The sequence below is a fragment of the Cherax quadricarinatus genome, chromosome 47 (genome assembly GCF_038502225.1).
Source record: "Cherax quadricarinatus isolate ZL_2023a chromosome 47, ASM3850222v1, whole genome shotgun sequence".
NCBI classification, from domain to species: domain Eukaryota; kingdom Metazoa; phylum Arthropoda; class Malacostraca; order Decapoda; family Parastacidae; genus Cherax; species Cherax quadricarinatus.
In genome coordinates this window covers 19,254,953-19,274,821 of record NC_091338.1, presented here as the reverse complement: position 1 = coordinate 19,274,821, position 19,869 = coordinate 19,254,953, and the positions used below count along the sequence as shown (strand labels likewise).

Genomic DNA, 19,869 nt, shown 5'->3' with positions numbered 1-19,869 from the left:
CAGGAGGATTTAGACAAACTCAATTCGTGATCAGAAAAGTGGGAGATGCAATTCAACGTAGATAAATACAAAACAGCTGGAGCTCCGGAAAGTTCATGATAATGTAGAACTTAGGTGTACAGAACGCGAAAATGACTTCGGAGTTATGGTAAGCAGCAACCTTAAACCAAGACAGCAATGCCTAAGCGTATGTAATAAGGCAAATAGATTACTGGGATTTATATTAAGAGGTGTAAGCAACAGAAGTCCAGTGGTTATACGACAGCTTTAAATACCATTAGTAAGGCCTCGCCTAAATTACGCAGCTCAGTTCTGGTCTCCATATTACAGAGTGGATATAAATTCGTTTGAAAACATTCAGCGTAGAATGACAAAATTAATACATAGCATTAGAAATCTTCCGAATTAAGAAAGATTGAAGTCACTTAAATTACATTCACTTATAAGACGAAGAATGAGAGGAGACATGATCGAAGTGTCTAAGTGGAAGATGGGTATTAACAAAGGGGATATAAATGGGGTCTTGACGATGTCTCTCCGAGAGAGAACCCGCAATAATGGATTCAAATTAGATAAGTTTAGATTTAGAAAGGATATAGGAAAATACTGGTTTGGAAATAGGGTAGTTGATGACTGAAACAGTCTGCCTAGTAGGGTTACTGAGGCAAAAACCTCGGGTAGTTTCAAATTTAGGTTGGATAAATACACGAGTGAGACAGGTTGGATTTGAGTGGGACTTGCACACGAGTAAATAGATTTATCAAAGCTTATTGCTTGGGTAGCGTTGAAGGTGGGTTGGGCAAATAATTGTATTAGGGGGATGAATTTGTAGAAGACTTGCCTAGTAGTGGCCAACAGGCCTAGTGCAGGGTTCCCCCTTTCTTATGTTCTTATGTTAGAACAGCGAGCTCCGCCAAGTGCGATAAATGATTTAAAACTGAAGATTGAGGCACTTATGGAACATATGGGAATCTTTGTTGAAGAAACGTTTCGCCACACAGAGGCTTCATCAGTCCAATACAGAGCAGAAAGGTGTAAGGAGAGGAGCAGTTTGAGGTAATCAGTCCCTCAGCCTGGAGTTGATGTGTTCAATCCATCAATCTTGTAGAAAGTATAGCATAGGGCCGTAGAAGTGGCTTATATACTGTTGTCAGGTGAGGCGAAGCAGGAGGAGGCGGGGTCATAGTGGAACCATCCACTAGTCTAAGTGGACTGATGGACTGAACACATCGACTCCAGGCTGAGGGACTGATTACCTCAAACTCCTCCTCTCCTTACACCTTTCTGCTTTGTATTGGACTGATGACGCCACTGTGTGGCAAAACGTTTCTTCAATAAAGATTCCCATATTTTGCGTAAGTCTCAATCTTCAATCCGTCAAGTGTCACAACCTGAGGCGGATGTCATGATAAGGCAGATCAAACATCCTGCTTCTATGTTAGGAATACTGCAAAGGACATTTTTATTCAGATCAACAGCCCCCAAACCAAGCAGTATGGCTTATTTCCACTGGTGCCCTTAGCTCCCTCCCCAGAATGCGACCCACAACAGTTGACTAACACCCAGATATTTACTGCTAGGTGAACAGGAGCAGATGTAAGACTTGTTCACAGGTCTCGCTTCGCCCGGGGATCAAACCAGGGTAGCTTGCATGCGAACCAAACGCTGTGACAGTGAACAAAGAACCACTGCACATTACTGAGCCTCCGCTACCAACGTCACACATGGCATGCAAGAATAAAAATAAACAAAAGCAAGAGTTTCGTGAACTGGAAAACCTTAAACACTGTTGTTGTTCCCCTGCACACCACACTCACATCTGCTCAACACAAGTCATTATTGTTATTCCTATTTTTTTCCTCCAAACAATCGTTAAATGTCAGCATTGTCTCTTAATTCTTCGTGTTTACGCAAGTTTATCGTCCAGTTTGTTAGGCAAATGCTGAGTCTTATCCCTTGTAATTCCCTGTCCCCCCTAAACCTTTGTTAATCCTGCTGTCCGCTCTGACGAACCTACCAGTCCGGGCTACAGTCAGGACAATAAAAATCAGGACAACAGAAAGCACTACAAAAGGCAGGGCAGCAGAAGTTACTGCAAAATAAAACGAGGTAACAGAAAGTAGGGCAACAGAAGGCTGCGTAACAGTGAGCACAGACTTAAAAGCATGAAAATAGAAAGTCGGACAACAGAAGGCAGGAAAACAGAAGGCAAAGGAAGACATTGCAAAACAATGGCCTTACAACATAAGCCAGGACAACAGAAGGTAGGGCAACAGATGCCATGACAGCAGAAGCCATGACAATGCCAGAATAAACATGCCACGTTCGATACTGACCTACTCAAAGACATGGATATATATACAAGCAAGTGGATCATTACCTCCTGTCTTTGTATACCACTATTTTCAGTCTTAATATATACAATAATGTACATGCAAATATATTATCATATACAAAGCGAGGGAATTGCTGTTTCTTAACAAGATACAGAATTACTGCTCGAGTATGTTGCATACCGTCAGTGTGGGAGTCTGGCTAACGTGTTATACAGCAATAAATTCATTACAGAAGTGAATGTTTTATCTATAGATACCGTGAGTATATAGACTCTGGTGGGAAGGTTCTACAGGTGCTTAATTTCGTATCGATTTTACGACACCACACAACTGTCCGTTATTCTAAGTACTCGGGTTTTAGAAACGAGCTGCACATGCCAGAGTTGCATGCCATGTGTGTTCTCCAGTTACACCACATTATAACTGTCTCAACTGTATCAACATCCGGGGTCCCAGACTATTCAACGTCTTACTAGAAGATATCAGAAACATGGCTGGAACAAGTGTAGAAGCCTTCAAGAGGAAACTGGACAAGTATCTTTACCAGATGCCAGATCAACAAGGCTGTGATGGATATGTGGGGCAGCGAACCTCCAGCAGCAACAGCCTGGTTGACCAGGCAAGCAACAGACGAGCCTGGCCCATGGCCGGGCTCAGAGAGTAGATAAGCTCTCTAAATTCTTCAAAGGTATATCAAAGGTATGGCTAAGTTACAAGAGAAATGTCTCAGGTCTTCTTGCAGACATGTTACTACTGTGGTTTACTCATTAACGTTGGCAACACTGCTTCAGAAATATTCAAGGCACCGAACGGGACACATCAAAAAGGCTACTCACCACACATCAAAAAGGCTACTCACCACACATCCAGGCTACTCACCACACATCAAAAAGGCTACTCACCACACATCAAAAAGGCTACTCACCACACATCCAGGCTACTCACCACACATCCAGGCTACTCACCACACATCAAAAAGGCTACTCACCACACATCAAAAAGGCTACTCACCACACATCCAGGCTACTCACCACACATCCAGGCTACTCACCACACATCAAAAAGGCTACTCACCACACATCAAAAAGGCTACTCACCACACATCCAGGCTACTCACCACACATCCAGGCTACTCGCCACACATCAAAAAGGCTACTCGCCACACATCAAAAAGGCTACTCACCACATCAAAAAGGCTACTCACCACACATCAAAAAGGCTACTCACCACACATCAAAAAGGCTACTCGCCACACATCAAAAAGGCTACTCACCACACATCCAGGCTACTCACCACACATCAAAAAGGCTACTCACCACACATCCAGGCTACTCGCCACACATCAAAAAGGCTACTCGCCACACATCAAAAAGGCTACTCGCCACACATCAAAAAGGCTACTCGCCATACATCAAGGCCACTCACCATACATCAAGAAGGCTACTCACCACACATCAAAAAGGCTACTCACCACACATCAAAAAGGCTATTCGCCACACATCAAAAAGGCTACTCACCACACATCAAAAAGGCTACTCACCACACATCAAAAAGGCTACTCATCACACATCAAAAAGGCTACTCACCACACATCAAAAAGGCTACTCGCCACACATCAAAAAGGCTACTCACCACACATCAAAAAGGCTACTCATCACACATCAAAAAGGCTACTCACCACACATCAAAGGCTACTCACCATACATCAAGAAGGCTACTCACCACACATCAAGAAGGCTACTCACCACACATCAAGAAGGCTACTCGCCACACATCAAAAAGGCTACTCACCACACATCAAAAAGGCTACTCACCACACATCAAGGCCACTCACCATACATCAAGAAGGCTACTCACCATACATCAAGAAGGCTACTCACCATACATCAAAAAGGCTACTCGCCACACATCAAAAAGGCTACTCGCCACACATCAAAAAGGCTACTCGCCACACATCAAGAAGGCTACTCGCCACACATCAAGAAGGCTACTCGCCACACATCAAGAAGGCTAATCACCATACATCAAGAAGGCTACTCGCCACACATCAAAAAGGCTACTCACCACACATCAAGGCCACTCACCACACATCAAGACTACTCACCACATATCAAGAAGGCTACTCACCACACATCAAGACTACTCACCACACATCAAGGCCACTCACCACACAAGAAGGCTACTCACCACACATCAAGGCCACTCACCACACATCAAGGCCGCTCACCACACATCAAGAAGGCTACTCACCACACATCAAGACTACTCACCACACATCAAGAAGGCTACTCACCACACATCAAGGCCACTCACCACACATCAAAAAGGCTACTCACCACACATCAAGAAGGCTACTCACCACACATCAAGAAGGCTACTCACCACACATCAAGACTACTCACCACACATCAAGAAGGCTACTCACCACACATCAAGGCCACTCACCACACATCAAGAAGGCTACTCACCACACATCAAGAAGGCTACTCACCACACATCCAGGCCACTCACCACACATCAAGAAGGCTACTCACCACACATCCAGGCCACTCACCACACATCCAGGCCACTCACCACACATCAAGGCTACTCACCATACATCAAGGCCACTCACCATACATCAAGGTCACCACACATCAAGAAAGCTACTCACAATACATCGAGAACGTTAATTTCACTGTTCATTTTAAGAGATAAGAATTCGTTCGGATTATTAACCCTGAGGATTAGTAACCCAGGATAACCCAATAAGGTCAGGATGTGTTTACACAACTGTCCTCAAAGATTTGTTAAGTTATACCATGAATTAAGAAAAGATCATAGATTTCACTGTCTATACGGGAAGAATGCTGAAGTCAGGCGAAATCGCAAATCAAAGTGTACTCCTTGGAACGTAGGCGAGAAAAATGCATCAAAATGTACGACTACAAAATTATAGACTGGGTCTAAAGCTGCACACTAAAATCACTCCCTACGAAAGCAAGAGGCGCGGCAGACAGTGCAAAATACCTTCAGTGAAAACCAGTTGTACAATGAATACATTAAGAGAAAACGCGAAAAAAGGGACTAACACTTTAAATACCTTCAGTTCACATACAAGGAAAATTACCAACAGACTCCTGGCTGGTAAATTCAAGTTAACTCCTGATTATGTGGTGGTGATGTAAGCAACAGCAGTGTCAGTAAGCAGCAGCAACGTCAACATAGCAGCAACAGTATTCCCAGTTGCAGTGTCAACAGCAGTAGCAGCAGCAGCAGTGTCAGCAGCAGAAGCAACTGCAGTAGCAGCAGTAGTGTCAGCAGCAGTGTCAACAGCAGTAGCAATTGCAGGGTCAGCAGTATCAACAAGAGCAGCAACTACAGTAGCAATTGCAGTAGCAACAGTGTCAGCAGTGTCAACAAGAGCAGCAACTACAGTAGCAACTGCAGTAGCAGCAACAGTGTCAGCAGCAGTGTCAACAACAGTAGCAACTACAGTAGCAGTGTCAGCAGCAGTACGGTCAATAGCAGCAGCAGCAGCAGCAGCAGCAGCAGCAGCAGCAGTACTTATGTGGCCCTGAATGACCTTAAATTGTGGTACTCAAAAAGACAATAAACTTTATGGAACAGTTAAGGCACGACACCAGCCACACCAGTCATGACACCAGCCACACCAGTCATGACACCAGCCACACCAGTCATGACACCACCCACACCAGTCATGACACCACCCACACCAGTCACGACACCACCCACACCAGTCATGACACCACCCACACCAGTCATGACACCACCCACACCAGTCATGACACCACCCACACCAGTCATGACACCACCCACACCAGTCATGACACCACCCACACCAGTCATGAAACCACCCACACCAGTCATGACACCACCCACACCAGTCACGACACCACCCACACCAGTCACGACACCACCCACACCAGTCATGACACCAGCCACACCAGTCATGACACCAGGCACACCAGTCATGACACCAGGCACACCAGTCATGACACCAGCCACACCAGTCATGACACCAGCCACACCAGTCACGACTGCTACAACACCAGCCACGACTGCTACAACACCAGCCACGACTGCTACAACACCAGCCACTACTACTACAATACCAGCCACGACTGCTACAACACCAGCCACGACTGCTACAACACCAGCCACGACTGCTACAACACCAGCCACGACTGCTACAACACCAGCCACGACTGCTACAACACCAGCCATGACTGCTACAACACCAGCCATGACTACTACAACACCAGCCATGACTACTACACCCAACTATGCTTGTTACAACACCAGGTCACGCTGGCTACAACACCAGGCCACGCTGGTTACACCAGGTCACGCTGGCTACACCACCAGGTCACGCTGGCTACACCACCAGGCCACGCTGGCTACAACACCAGGCCACGCTGGCTACAACACCAGGCCACGCTGGCTACAACACCAGGCCACGCTGGCTACAACACCAGGCCACGCTGGCTACAACACCAGGCCACGCTGGCTACAACACCAGGCCACGCTGGCTACAACACCAGGCCACGCTGGCTACAACACCAGGTCACGCTGGCTACACCACCAGGTCACGCTGGCTACACCACCAGGTCACGCTGGCTACACCACCAGGTCACACTTGCTTCACTAATTATGGCATACGCCGAGTATGTTATTCAGCGTGCATCACTAGCAACCACACATCCTGTATTCCATCATTAATCTGCTGAAAGCTCTTATCTTATTGCCAGTGTGGGTGCATGGGGCCCCACCCACTTGGAGAATAACTGCCGCTTGTAAATGTCAACTGAGGGAGGGGGGTCAGGCTCTAGTCTAGTTTGCTTTGTAACTAAAATTCTACTATAGTCAGTTCCTCGTCTGATTTCAGCTGATTAACACGTACTAGCGTTCTGTGATTGGTACGAGTTGTAATGGAGAGGTACTCTACATCTTCTCTTTATGGCAATAAACATTCAGTAACTGAATACTGAATGGTGCCTTCTTTACTTACATTTTTTGGGCTCGGTGGCCCGCCCATTACGGGTTAATATGGTACCGCCAAATAAGGCAAGTACTAGCTATCCGCTGCACAGCCAACCTAACCAGTATCATGGTTTATTAGACGTACCTGGGTTTTTGTAGCTGACCCGAAAGTTCCCTGGCTTGTGTCAGAGATTTAACCCGGTATCCGCTGTCTTGATTGAAGAATAGTGCCTTTTGAGGAATGTCACACGTCCTCCACTCAGTTTGGAAATTTGTAACACTCGCACTGCCACTATACTGTTCTTCAGTACTTCTTTATTTCGCAGTAATGTCACTACAAGGAGGTAGTACATGTCCTTGTAAATTTTCCTTTCCTTGCCAAACTGCCACAGGAAGCAAAGCAGGATGCTTGATTTCTTGTTGTCTGGCCATAGACGACAATTAATGCTATCTTTAACATGGTAATAAAGTGGGTTCAGGGTTTCCTTAATTTTCCTGATAAGACATTAATTGTCTCTCATTAACCCACCTTAGTTGCAACACTGGTAAGTGGCACGGCTATTACATACGCTGGTCATCTGCCTCCAATTAAAGTGTTGATGTGGAAGCAAGCAAGACGCCATTGCCCTTTCTGAGAGAGTCGTCCCTCAGGGATGAAATGACCTACTTCCACATTGGACAAATGTGATACCACTTACGACTGCTGCACCTCTCCTGCCTACAGTATGTAAGCTACTTCTTCATACATATGCTGTATAATTTTCAAGATTGATGGACTGACTACATCGACTCAAGGCTGAGGGACTGATTACCTCAAACTCCTCCTGTTCTTCACCACTGTGTGGCGAAACGTTTCCTCATTAAAGATACCCAAGTGTTGCACCTATGTCTAATTTATCAACTCGTCGGTTCTCTGAACCATTCATCTATAGAGCTGAAAGGCTGAAGGGGGCCGATACCCCCCTTCCTGGAGAAAATTTCTCCACAGTGTGTATGTGAATGTACGCGCGCGCGCGCACACACACACACACACACACACACACACACACACACACACACACACACACACACACACACACACACACACCACACACACAGCACCAGTCTGGAACCCACACCTGGTCAAGCACGTCAAGAAGTTAGAGAAAGTACAAAGGTTTGCAACAAGGCTAGTCTCAGAGCTCAGGGGGATGTCGTACGAGGAAAGGTTGAGGGAAATCGGACTGACGACACTGGAGGACAGAAGGGTCAGGGGAGACATGATAACGACATACAAGATACTGCGGGGAATAAACAAGGTGGACAAAGATAGGATGTTCCAGAGAGGGAACAAGGGGTCACAACTGGAAGCTGAAGACTCAGACGAGTCACAGGGACGTTAGGAAGTATTTCTTCACTCATAGAATCGTCAGGAAGTGGAATAGCCTAGCAAGTGAAGTAGTGGAGGCAGGAACCATGCATAGTTTTAAGAAGATGTATGATAAAGCTCAGGAAGCAGAGAGAGAGGACCTAGTAGCAATCAGTGAAGAGGCGGGGCCAGGAGCTGAGTCTCGACCCCTGCAACCACAATTAGGTGAGTTAGGTGAGTACACGTACACACACACACACACACACACACACACACACATACATACACACACACACACACACACACACACACACACACACACACACACTGTCCAGGGAGTTCGTGTTAGTCTTTCCTCCTCAACTCTGTTTCTTCTCACGTAACGGTAGTGGAGATCATACTCCTAAATGTTTACCTGATAATCTGCTAATCTTGTAGGCAAGCCATGACAGGCCAGGCTTGACTCAGGACCCATCTGTTTTGTTGGCACATGAAACAGTACCAAAAGACTAGGGAACTGTGTTTTCCGGATGCAACTTCCCAACAGTTCCAGGAACAGCTTTTGAAAATAAACCACTGTCTCAAAATAAAACATTGCCCCAAAATCTTGCTCCTGGAGGATTTTTCTTCCTAAGGCACCTAGAATGAAGAATGTAGCAAATAATTCTGTAGCAGAGATAACCCCAGGAGGCAGCTCAGATGAAAACTCGCACGCGCACACACGCACGCGCACACACGCACACGCACAATGTTCCAGAGATGGGACACAGCAACAAGGGGTCACAGTTGGAAGTTGAAGACTCAGATGAATCACAAGGATGTAAAAAATATTTCTTCAGTCACAGAGTTGTCAGGTAAGTGGAATAGTCTGGGAAGTGATGTAGCAGAGGCAGGATCCCTACATAGCTTTAAGATGAGGTATGATAAAGCTCATGGAGCAGGAAGAGTGACCTAGTAGCGACCAGTGAAGAGGCGGGGCCAGGAGCTGTGATTCGACCCCTGCAACCACAACTAGGTGAGTACACACACACGCGCGCGCTTTTAAATCTGCACCAAATTCACCGTAACTCAGCAAATAATAGAGCCAACAAGACTGGAGAATACACTGGCCCTCATCTTCATTAACAATGATGATCTGATACTAAATATTACCATATCAAAAACAATATACTCATATCACAACATAACAGAGGTTCAGACAGGTATGCACGGGGCCCCAGACCAACAAAATGTGGTCAGTCAAGAGGAAGTCTTCACCAAATCCAACTTCAGTAACAAAAACATAAGGTGGGACCAAGTCAACCAGGTCCTAAATGATATAAACCGGGAAGATATCCTAAGCAACTCGGATCCTAACCTATGTCTAGAAAAAATTGACACTGTGGCACACAAGATATGCTCAAGGCATATTCCTTTAAGGAAAAGGAAGAGAGGATGCAAACTAGAAAGAGAAAGGCGCTTCCTATACAGGCGAAGGCGAAGAATAACAAAGCAGCTAAAAGAGGCCAATATACCTGCAATATGAAGGGAGGCACTGATCAGAAAAATAGCAGACATCAAACTTAAGCTAATGGAATCTTACAGGAGTCAAGAAAAGTGGGAAGAACTAAAAGCCATAAATGAAATTGAAAGACACCCCAAATTTTTCTTATGCCAAATCTAAGTTGAGAACAACATCCAGTATTGGGCTCCTACTTAGACGAGATGGGTCCTAAACAGATAACATCAAGGAAATGAGTGAGCTACTCAGTCTTAATATGACTCGGTTTTTTAGGGAGCCGCTAACCAGAGTCGAAGACCTAAATTAATTTTTTATGAGCGAGACACAGAATTTCGGAGATTCAAACCTATCTGATATTATCCTAATGCCAAATGACTTCGAAAAGGCGATAAATGACATGCCCATGCACTCTGCCCCAGGCCCAGACTCATGGAGATCCATGTTCATCAAGAACTGCATCCTATAGAGAGGGAGCATGGACACAGGGGTCGTCCCACAGCTGCTAAAACAAAAGACATAGCCCCACTCCACAAAGGGAGCAATAAAGCAATAGCAAAAAACTACAGACTGATAGCGCTAACATCCCACATCATTAAAATCTTTGAAAGGATTTTAAGAAGCAAGATCGCCAACTACCTAAATACTCATCAGTCACACAACCCACTATGACAAAGGCCTGGATGCTCTAGAAGACAAACAAAACGCAGAAATAGTATACACAGACTTTGCAAAAGCCTTTGACAAGTGTGACCATGGTGTAATAGCGTGGTAAAGGAATAACAGGAAAAGTCGGAAGATGGATCTATAATTTCTTAACAAATAGAACACAAATAGTAGTAGTAAACAGAGTAAAGTCTGCGGCGGCTACTGAAAAAAGCTCTGTTCCGCAAGGCACAATTCTCACTCCCATCCTGTTCCTCATCCTCATATCTGACATAGACAGGGATGTAAACCACAGTACAGTGTCTTCTTTTGCAGATGACACCCGAATTTGCATGACAGTTTCCTCCATTGCAGACACTGCAAGGCTCCAGGCGGACATCAACCAAATCTTTAAATGGGCTGCAGAAAACAATATGAAGTTCAATGACGAGAAATTTCAATTACTCCGACATGGAAAACGTGAGGAAATTAAAACTATATCGGAGTATAAAACAAATTCCAACCACACAATAGAGCGAAAAACTAATGTCAAAGACCTGGGAGTGATAATGTCAGAGGATCTCACTTTCAAAGACCACAACATTGTATCAATCGCATCTGCTAGAAAAATGACAGGATGAATGAAAACCTTCAAAACTAGGGATGTTAAGCTCATGATGGCACTCTTCAGGTCGCTTGTTCTATCTAGGCTGGAATATTGCTGCACACTAACAGCACCTTTCAAGATAGGTGAAATTGTTGACCTAGAAAATGTACAGAAAACCTTCACGCCACACATACCTGCGATAAAACACCTCAGTTACTGGGAACGCTTGAAGTTCCTGAACCTGTACTCCTTAGAATGTAGGCAGGAGACATACATGATTATAAACACTTGGAAAATCCTAGAGAGATTAGTACCAAATCTGCACACGAAAATCACTCTTTACGAAAGCAAAACACTCGGCAGACGATGCAACATCCCCCCAATGAAAAGAAGGGGCGCCACTAGCACGATAAGAGACAACACAATAAGTATCAGGGGCCCAAGACTGTTCAACTGCCTCCCAGCACACACGAGAGGGACTACCAATAGATCCCTGGCTGTCTTCAAGAAGGCGCTGGACAGGCACCTAAAGTCAGTACCTGACCAGGAGAGCTGTGGTTCATCGGATTGTGTGCGGCCAACAGTAACAGCCTGGTTGATCAGGCACCATTAGGCCTGGTCACAGACCGGGCCGCGGGGGCGTTGACCCCCGCGGCTCGGTCCCCGGACCCCAAAATCTGTGTCGTTAGTACCTCGCTTTTCTGAAGTGGAGCCTCAGCAATTAGTCATTCAAGAATCAGGACCAAGCTTTGCAGTGGCCAATTAAGCACTGAGTGGCACTTTGTTATACTTGTAGCTTGTAATGATTTTGTGAATTACGGCATTGTAAAGCTTACCATACTCTGTACATTCCAGTATACCTTGGACAACTATAGACGTCAGTCTAAGTTAAACAAGCACTAACCCGGGGGTCTTACGTGGACTTCGCTAGGGGGCAGTCTAAACTTTTGATGCAGTGGCACAGAGCAGCAGGTGTCTCAAATTTTAGAGACTTGGTACAGAGGTTCTACACGATAACTCCCTCAACGTTGAAAGTTCAGACGTATGTGTATCTGGAGGACCACGTATTGACATCAGTTACTCAAGCTGCTAAGCTGGCAGGTATTTTAGACTAAACATTATTTGTCCAGAGGGACAAACAGACGGTACTCTAGCGATGAAGGACACGCACGTACCAACAGAGACAAGACTTCAGAGTCTGTGATACGAATATTGCCATAGCATCACCCATACTATCCCTTACTGCTTCAAGCTCCAGAGGCAGTTTGCAGGTGGTGGTAAGTCTGTAAACACAGGTACGTCTATTGGCACATCTCTGCTGTAGCACATACTCCAGTTTCCCAGGCTGAGGTAGAGGAATGCATGGCACCCTTTTATAGTGAAGGTCACATTTCATTGTAAAGAGTCAGACACTCCCTGTGACTTAGCACATTTAGATACATCGGAGCTTACTGTTCAAGTGACGGGGCACTTCCCCTCTCGGAAGACACTTACATTAAACAGAATGTACTGCTAGAGGCATTTGGTGCGGCAGTAATTTCCGTCCCACTACATAAAATATTCATTAACATACGATACTATAAGGGATACCTAAGGGTAAAAGTCTTACGGGAATACCTCATTAAAGAAGCACTACTTCTCATCGGTAATGTTCTCTCTTCAAGACTGTCTTCTGACACTGGTGCACATCAAAAGTTCTGCTCCAGAACAAGTTTCAGTTGTGGCTGTAACACGGGCAAAGTTAAAGGTAAAAAATCTGTTAAGAATGATGACCAGACATTGGGTTGGAAAATTTTATTGGCAATGGAAGCTGACAAGAGTCACACAATTCGAGTGAAACTCCCATTCCCAGGTGGCAGGACAGCTAGACGCTCCTACCTCCACGCCTGCCGGAACGACCTTCAGGGAAGACCAATAAACTGACCCTTCCATGACACGTGCCTTGAATTCGACGATATCTGAAGTTGAAGTGACTGCAATATTTATCTGTTACTTTGCCAGCAGAGGTATCCTCATGAGAAGCTTAAACTATTACAACAGGAAATCAACTTCTTTCTTTGGTGAAGGAAGTTACTGTGGCTGACTTGGGACGTACTTGTTTAAAACATGTTTTGATTATGTTCAGAGAGTTTAAACAGCAATGTATGTTTGAAAAGATAATGTGAATTACCTGTATATATGAATAAAATATTCTAATATTAGTACATACTATACTATAGTAACATAAAATTTTAGAAAAAATGGCATCGAGACCCAATTTTGTCTCGGGAGCCGCACAGAGGAGCTTCGGGAGCCGCAGTTTGCCCACCGTTGAATTATAGCCTGTTAGCACCACTGTCTGCTCTCTCTCTGTGGCAGTGTGTTGGCCTTAAAGCATCTACATCATCTTTAATTGAAAAAAAAAATATCGAGCACTGCCAGCTGGTTAGGATGGTGAGAGGAAAGGCAGTCCAGTTAGCCAGCTTGTATTTGTACAGTGGCAGCACGCTACCCGTCTGATGGATGCTGCTGACTGCAGCTACAACAGCGCTCTGGAAGCAGTGGGTACAGCCTGCGCCGAGTATGTCATTTTCATTCGGCGTGCAACACAAGCAACCACATATCCTGCGTCCCATCAGCCAGAAAGCCTGGTAGTTTATCCTTGTGTGGGTCCACGGGCTCCTCCACTCACTTGAGGAATTACTACTGCTTGTAAATGTCAGTCAGGGGCAGGCACCAGGGCCCATGAGCTGTAATGGCGAGAGTACTGCTTAGAGTCTACCTTGACCAGGCCTCCCGGTGGATCAGAGCCTGATTAAACTAGGCTGTTATTACTGACAGCACGTACTCTTCCTGTTCTCTCTTTATAAACTATATTAAGATATTCAAAGTTTCGTGTACACACTTCAAATAATGTTGGTGGTGATACATGGGGTAGTCAAAGAAAACAAAAACCTCTGGTGTATGCTTTTGTCCTTAACATTATTGGATTGCTTTATTCATTGCTCCCTTGCTGGTATCATAACTTCACGGCCAGGTACCACAGGTCGTCTAGAAATACCGGTATTCATACCATTCCAGTCTCTATTTCCTCAATCATTCCATTACAGATTACCTGAAAGTTCTCCCACTGACCATCACGTTGTCAGTGGTCACCTGGAAGACTGTTTATGTCAGCTTGGAGGTTTGCCGACTTTTCAGTGTATGCCACTTATACTTCTCTTACAGGTTTTACAACTTATGTACGACTGTGCTGACTTTGTGCGTTACGTAGGAACATATGTGTGTGTATAGTGTGAGTGCGCGTGCCTGCGTTTGTAAGTGTTTGTGTTTGTTTTTTTAAGTATCCGTGATCGCAACAATGTTGCTACTTCTGAGTCAGGAAAAGGACAGGCTGGATAACTAGAACTTTCAAAACAGACACTGAGCCAATGATAAGAATGATGATACTCTTCAAGTCACCGTTCTCTCCAGGATGGAATACTGTTGCATATTAACGGCCCCCTTCAAGGCTAGCAAGACTGCTGACCTAGGACACAGTATAGAGAACTCTCACTGCCGGTATACATTAAGTCAAACATCTGAACTACTGGAATCCTCAAGTCTCTTCAACTGTACTCATTGGAATAAAGGCGAGAAAATTACATTGGGATGGCAGGGTATACAAAGTGCTGGACATGCTACACACAACCGAAGTAAAGGTGAAGAGACAACTAAGCGAAATATTTACCTCAAAGGTGGTGGGACCGGAGATCTCTCCATGGATCCTGAGAGACCGAATAGAGGCACTGTGCGTGCTACTAACAACAATCTTTAACACATCTATAGAAACAGGGCAACTACCTGAAGTGTGGAAAACAGCAAATGTAGTCCCAGTTTTCAACAGAGGAGACAGACAGGCAGCAAAGTCATGGAGGACATTATCAGAAGAGTAGTGGAGCACCTAGAAACCAATGAGCTTTTAAACGATAACCAGGACGGGTTCGGCAAGGGGGAAATCCTATGTCACAAACCTACCAGAATTTTAGACAAGGTAACAGAAGACATGGGAAGGGGGGAGGTGGGTAGACTGCATTTTCTTGGATTTTAAAAAGGCTCTCGACGCAGTTTCGCACAAGAGATTAGTGCAAAAGCTGGAGGAGCAGGTGATGATAACAGGAAAGGCACTGCAATGGATCAGGGAATACCTGACAGGAAGGAAACAACGAGTGATGGTACGTGACAAGGTGTCAGAGTGGGTGCATATGACGAGCGGGGTTCTACAAGGGTCAGTCCTAGGGCCAGTGCTGTTTCTGGTGAATGACATGACAGAAGAGATAGATTAAGAGGTATCTCTGTTTGCAGACTATGTGAAGCTAATGCGGAGAACTCAAGCGGACGAGGATCAGGTAGGATTTCAAAGGGATCTGGACAGGCTGCAAGCCTGGTCCAACAACTGACTCCTGGAGTTTAACCCCACCAAGTGCAAATTCATGAAAATTGGGGAAAGCCAAAGAAGACCGCAGACGGAGTACACACTACAGGCCCAAAGGGTGCAAACCTCACTCAAGGAAAAGGATCTTGAGGCGTACATCAACCAAATAACTGCTGTAGTATATAGGCGCTTGGAAAACCTAATAACATTTCGACACCTGAGTAAGAAGTGCAGCACCAGTATGAAACCCACACCTGGTCAAGTACGTTAAGAAATTAGAAAAAGTGCAAAGGTTTGCAACAAAACTGGTCCCGGAGCTAAGGGATATGTCCTACGAGGAGAGGTTAAGGTAAATCAGCCTAACGGCATAGGAGGTATATTATTATAATAAAAACTAATCGCTAAAGACAGGAGGGATAGGGAGGCACGATAACATAAAATATAAGAGAAACTGACAAGGTAGATAGTGAAAGAATGTTCCAGAGATGGGGCACAGCAACAAAGGGTCACAACTGGAAAGTTGAAAACTCAGATGAGTCACAGGGATGTTAGAAAGTCTTCAGTCATAAAGTTTTCAGAAGTGGAACAATCTGTAGAGTTACGTAGTGGAGGCAGGATCCATACATAGCTTCGAGAAGAGGTACGATAAAGTTCTTGGAGTAGGGAGAGAGTGGACCTAGTAATGACCAACGAAGATGCGGGGCCAGGAGCTACGAATCGACCCCTGCAACCACAAATAGGTGAGCTCACTACAAGTCACCTGCACTACAACAGTCACACACACTACAACAGTCACGTACGCTATAACAGTCACATACGCTATAACAGTCACGTACGCTATAATAGTCACGTACGCTATAATAGTCACGTACGTTATAACAGTCACGTATGTTACAACAACGGTCAGGTACATTTCAACGGGCACATACGTTACAACGGTCACGGACGTTACAACGGTCACGTACACCAGAGGTCGCAGGAACACAGCAAACCGCATCATTGATCTGGTTCCAGAGCCACTCTCTGTGATTGGTCGACAGTGACTCCCAGCCGCTCGCTCTGACCCCCAGAGTACGGACGTTTGACCCCAGGGTACGGACGTTTGACCCCAGGGTACGGGCGTTTGACCCCAGGGTACAGACGTTTGACCCCAGGGTACGGACGTTTAACCCCAGGGTATGGACGTCTGACCCCGGGGTACGGACGTTTGACCCCAGGGTACGGACGTTTGACCCCAGGGTATGGACGTTTGACCCCAGGGTATGGACGTTTGACCCCAGGGTACGGACGTTTAACCCCAGGGTATGGACATCTGACCCCGGGGTACGGCTGTTTGACCCCAGAGTACGGACTTTTCACCCCAGAGGATGGACATTGAACTCCAGAATAATTAATGAGGGTAAGTGCTGACAAAGGGGTAGGTGCCGACAGCGGGTAGGTGCTGACAGGGAGGGCAGGTGCCGACAGTGGGTAGGTGCTGACAGGTGGGGTAGGTGATGGCAGAGGGGAGGTACTGACAGGGGGGGTAGTTGCTGACAGAGGGGTAGATGCTGACATTGGAATAGGTGCTGACATGGGATGGGATAGGTGCTGACATGAGATAGGTGCTGACATGGGATAGGTGCTGACAGGGAGGGGGGTAGGTGCTGAAGGAAGATAGGAGGGTTAAAGGTGAGGGATGAACATCGAGGAGTGAAGACTGGAGAGACAGGGTCACTGCGGGAGATCTGATAATAGTCACTGAACACAGGTCGAGATGTACGTGCTCGTGGCTTGGTTGATACCGTCCTCAGCTCTCACACTGAGGGTCAGGGAATTATTCTCGGCACGGGTGAAATGTTGGGTATGTTTCCTTACACCTGCTGCCCCTGCTCACCTAGCAGTAAGTAGGTACCTGGGTGTTAGCCGATTGTTTTGAGTGGCATCCTGGGGGGCAAGATTATCTGAGGTTGCCCAAAATGCTCTGCATAACCAGGAGCCCTCTATATGTTTTGTCAGCGATGTCAGATTGGTCTGTAACAGCTGTATCACGTACTTGTAGAAATAATATTATTATATTATTATTACTACCACTACTACTACAGTGTGGTACACTCGGACTTCTGAATAATAAGGGAAGTAACATGGAGGATGATCATTATATTAAGTAACGGCAGCTGCTGGGCTAACCACCAAACTGTTCCTACTACTCCGATCTTCGAAATGTGATACACAAATAGCCCGCACACAGGAAACAAACTTATGGCGACGTTTCGCTGTTGCTTGAACCATTAACTGTCAGTAATGTGTACATCAGCTACGTACACTCACATACGTGCACACTTAAATTGTGAAGGTTAGTGTTTTTTCTCAGATGAACAGTGAGATGCTGGGTCTGCCAGCGCCCGACACACTTGGAGGTCAGAGAGACTGCTTCCAAGGACTCTCAATTAACCTGCAGCAGGACTAAGACCTATCAATTCCGTATACAATGTCTCTAAAGGATATATCCCACGTTATGCCTTGTATGGTGTACATAAACGCCTACTCACCTAATTACAATGAAGAATCAAAGATGCACTTCGAAAATCAACAGCAGAATTAACCAAAGTTACAAACGCCCCAGCCAAGCCAACCAAAATTAAGCTCCAGAATTTTGTTAACTAATTTTAACAGAACATCTGCAATATCGAAGCGTGACCAAAAGTTTGTTAACCCTTATCGAGTTGTTTAACAACTAAGTGGTAATAAGTGCGAGATTACAGAAATTAGTAGTGGTGAGTACAAGAGTCACATCTAAACATCGTCACATCTAGTGTGTGACATGTTGATGAGACTTTTGGTACCCAGACTGGTGAGCCAAACTTCAACAATCCGACTGACCTGGTACCTTGCACCTCTAACCACCTAACTGACATGTCCCGACTGTTGCTACTCCTTACGAACATATGACAAGGGGAAGCGCTAAACCCGGAGGATTATACAGCGCCTGGGGGGGATGTGGAAGGCATTCAGGCTTAATTCGGGGAACTGGAGCACAGATCCAATTCCCTAAATCAAGAGCCCCTCACCAACATCAAGGAACCTTCCTTGAGGGGTCAGATTTCTACTAATACTACTAATGTTTTCTCTCAGTCATGGCAAGTGTTAGCCAATGCCACTGCTTTTATAACGGGCTTGTTTGGTAGGCTGTAGAGCGGTGTTAATGATATACTTCTTCGGAGGCTTCTTACTTTATTGTTAAGTAGTGGTGGGTTACACAGGCTTGTGTGTTTGTGCCCATGGCCCGGGCAGGGCCATGCCCACGAGAGAGAGCTGGGAGTACTTGTGTCTTGATGCCAGGCCGCTGTGTGAGTGAGAGCGAGGCAAGTCTGGGCATACTGAAGTGGCAAGGCCTATAGATGGCAGCACCTGAGTGGCGCGAAATATGAACTAAGCTGGCAGACAGCATGGGCTGTCTGTGCAGACAGTACAGGCTGTCTACACTTTCTATAGAATCATTGCCTGGTGCCCATTGCGTCTGCCACTCCATTCATATTGTATTAGTTACCTGTCTGCATGTCGGGGTCGCCATGCCACAGCGTGTACTAAGCTGTTGTTAGTGTGTACTCCAGCTATGTACACTCACATATGTACACCCTTCAACCATTAAACTGTGACGGTTAGTGCATTTTGAAATACACAATATGAGATGCTGGTCCTGCCAGTACCCAACACACTTAGTCTTGGTTAAAGCTCAGTGTGGCTGGAGGTGTGGGACAGGCTGCTTCCAAGGGTTCTTAGTAAACCTGAAGAAGAGCCGTAAGACCTATTAATTCCACCCTCAATCACTCAACAATGGATCCCACAACATGTAATTAGTCACACACAAATGTGAAGGGAAAGGAGCCAGAATATACAAGAGAGGGAGCATGGACAGTAGTGTAATAAGAGAGGGAGGCATAGACAGGAACAGTGTAATAAGAGAGGGAGGCATAGACAGAAACAGTGTAATAAGAGAGGGAGGCATAGACAGGAACAGTGTAATAAGAGAGGGAGGCATAGACAGGAACAGTGTAATAAGAGAGGGAGGCATGGACA

The 19,869-nt window shown here is 45.7% G+C and overlaps 1 protein-coding gene across 3 annotated transcripts in view; it reads right to left on the bottom strand.

The window, feature by feature from the left end:
* LOC128696502 (progestin and adipoQ receptor family member 4) overlaps nt 1–19,869 on the bottom strand; it is a 330,923-nt gene that overhangs the window by 156,786 nt on the left and 154,268 nt on the right. The gene's annotated exons all lie outside the window — the stretch shown is intronic.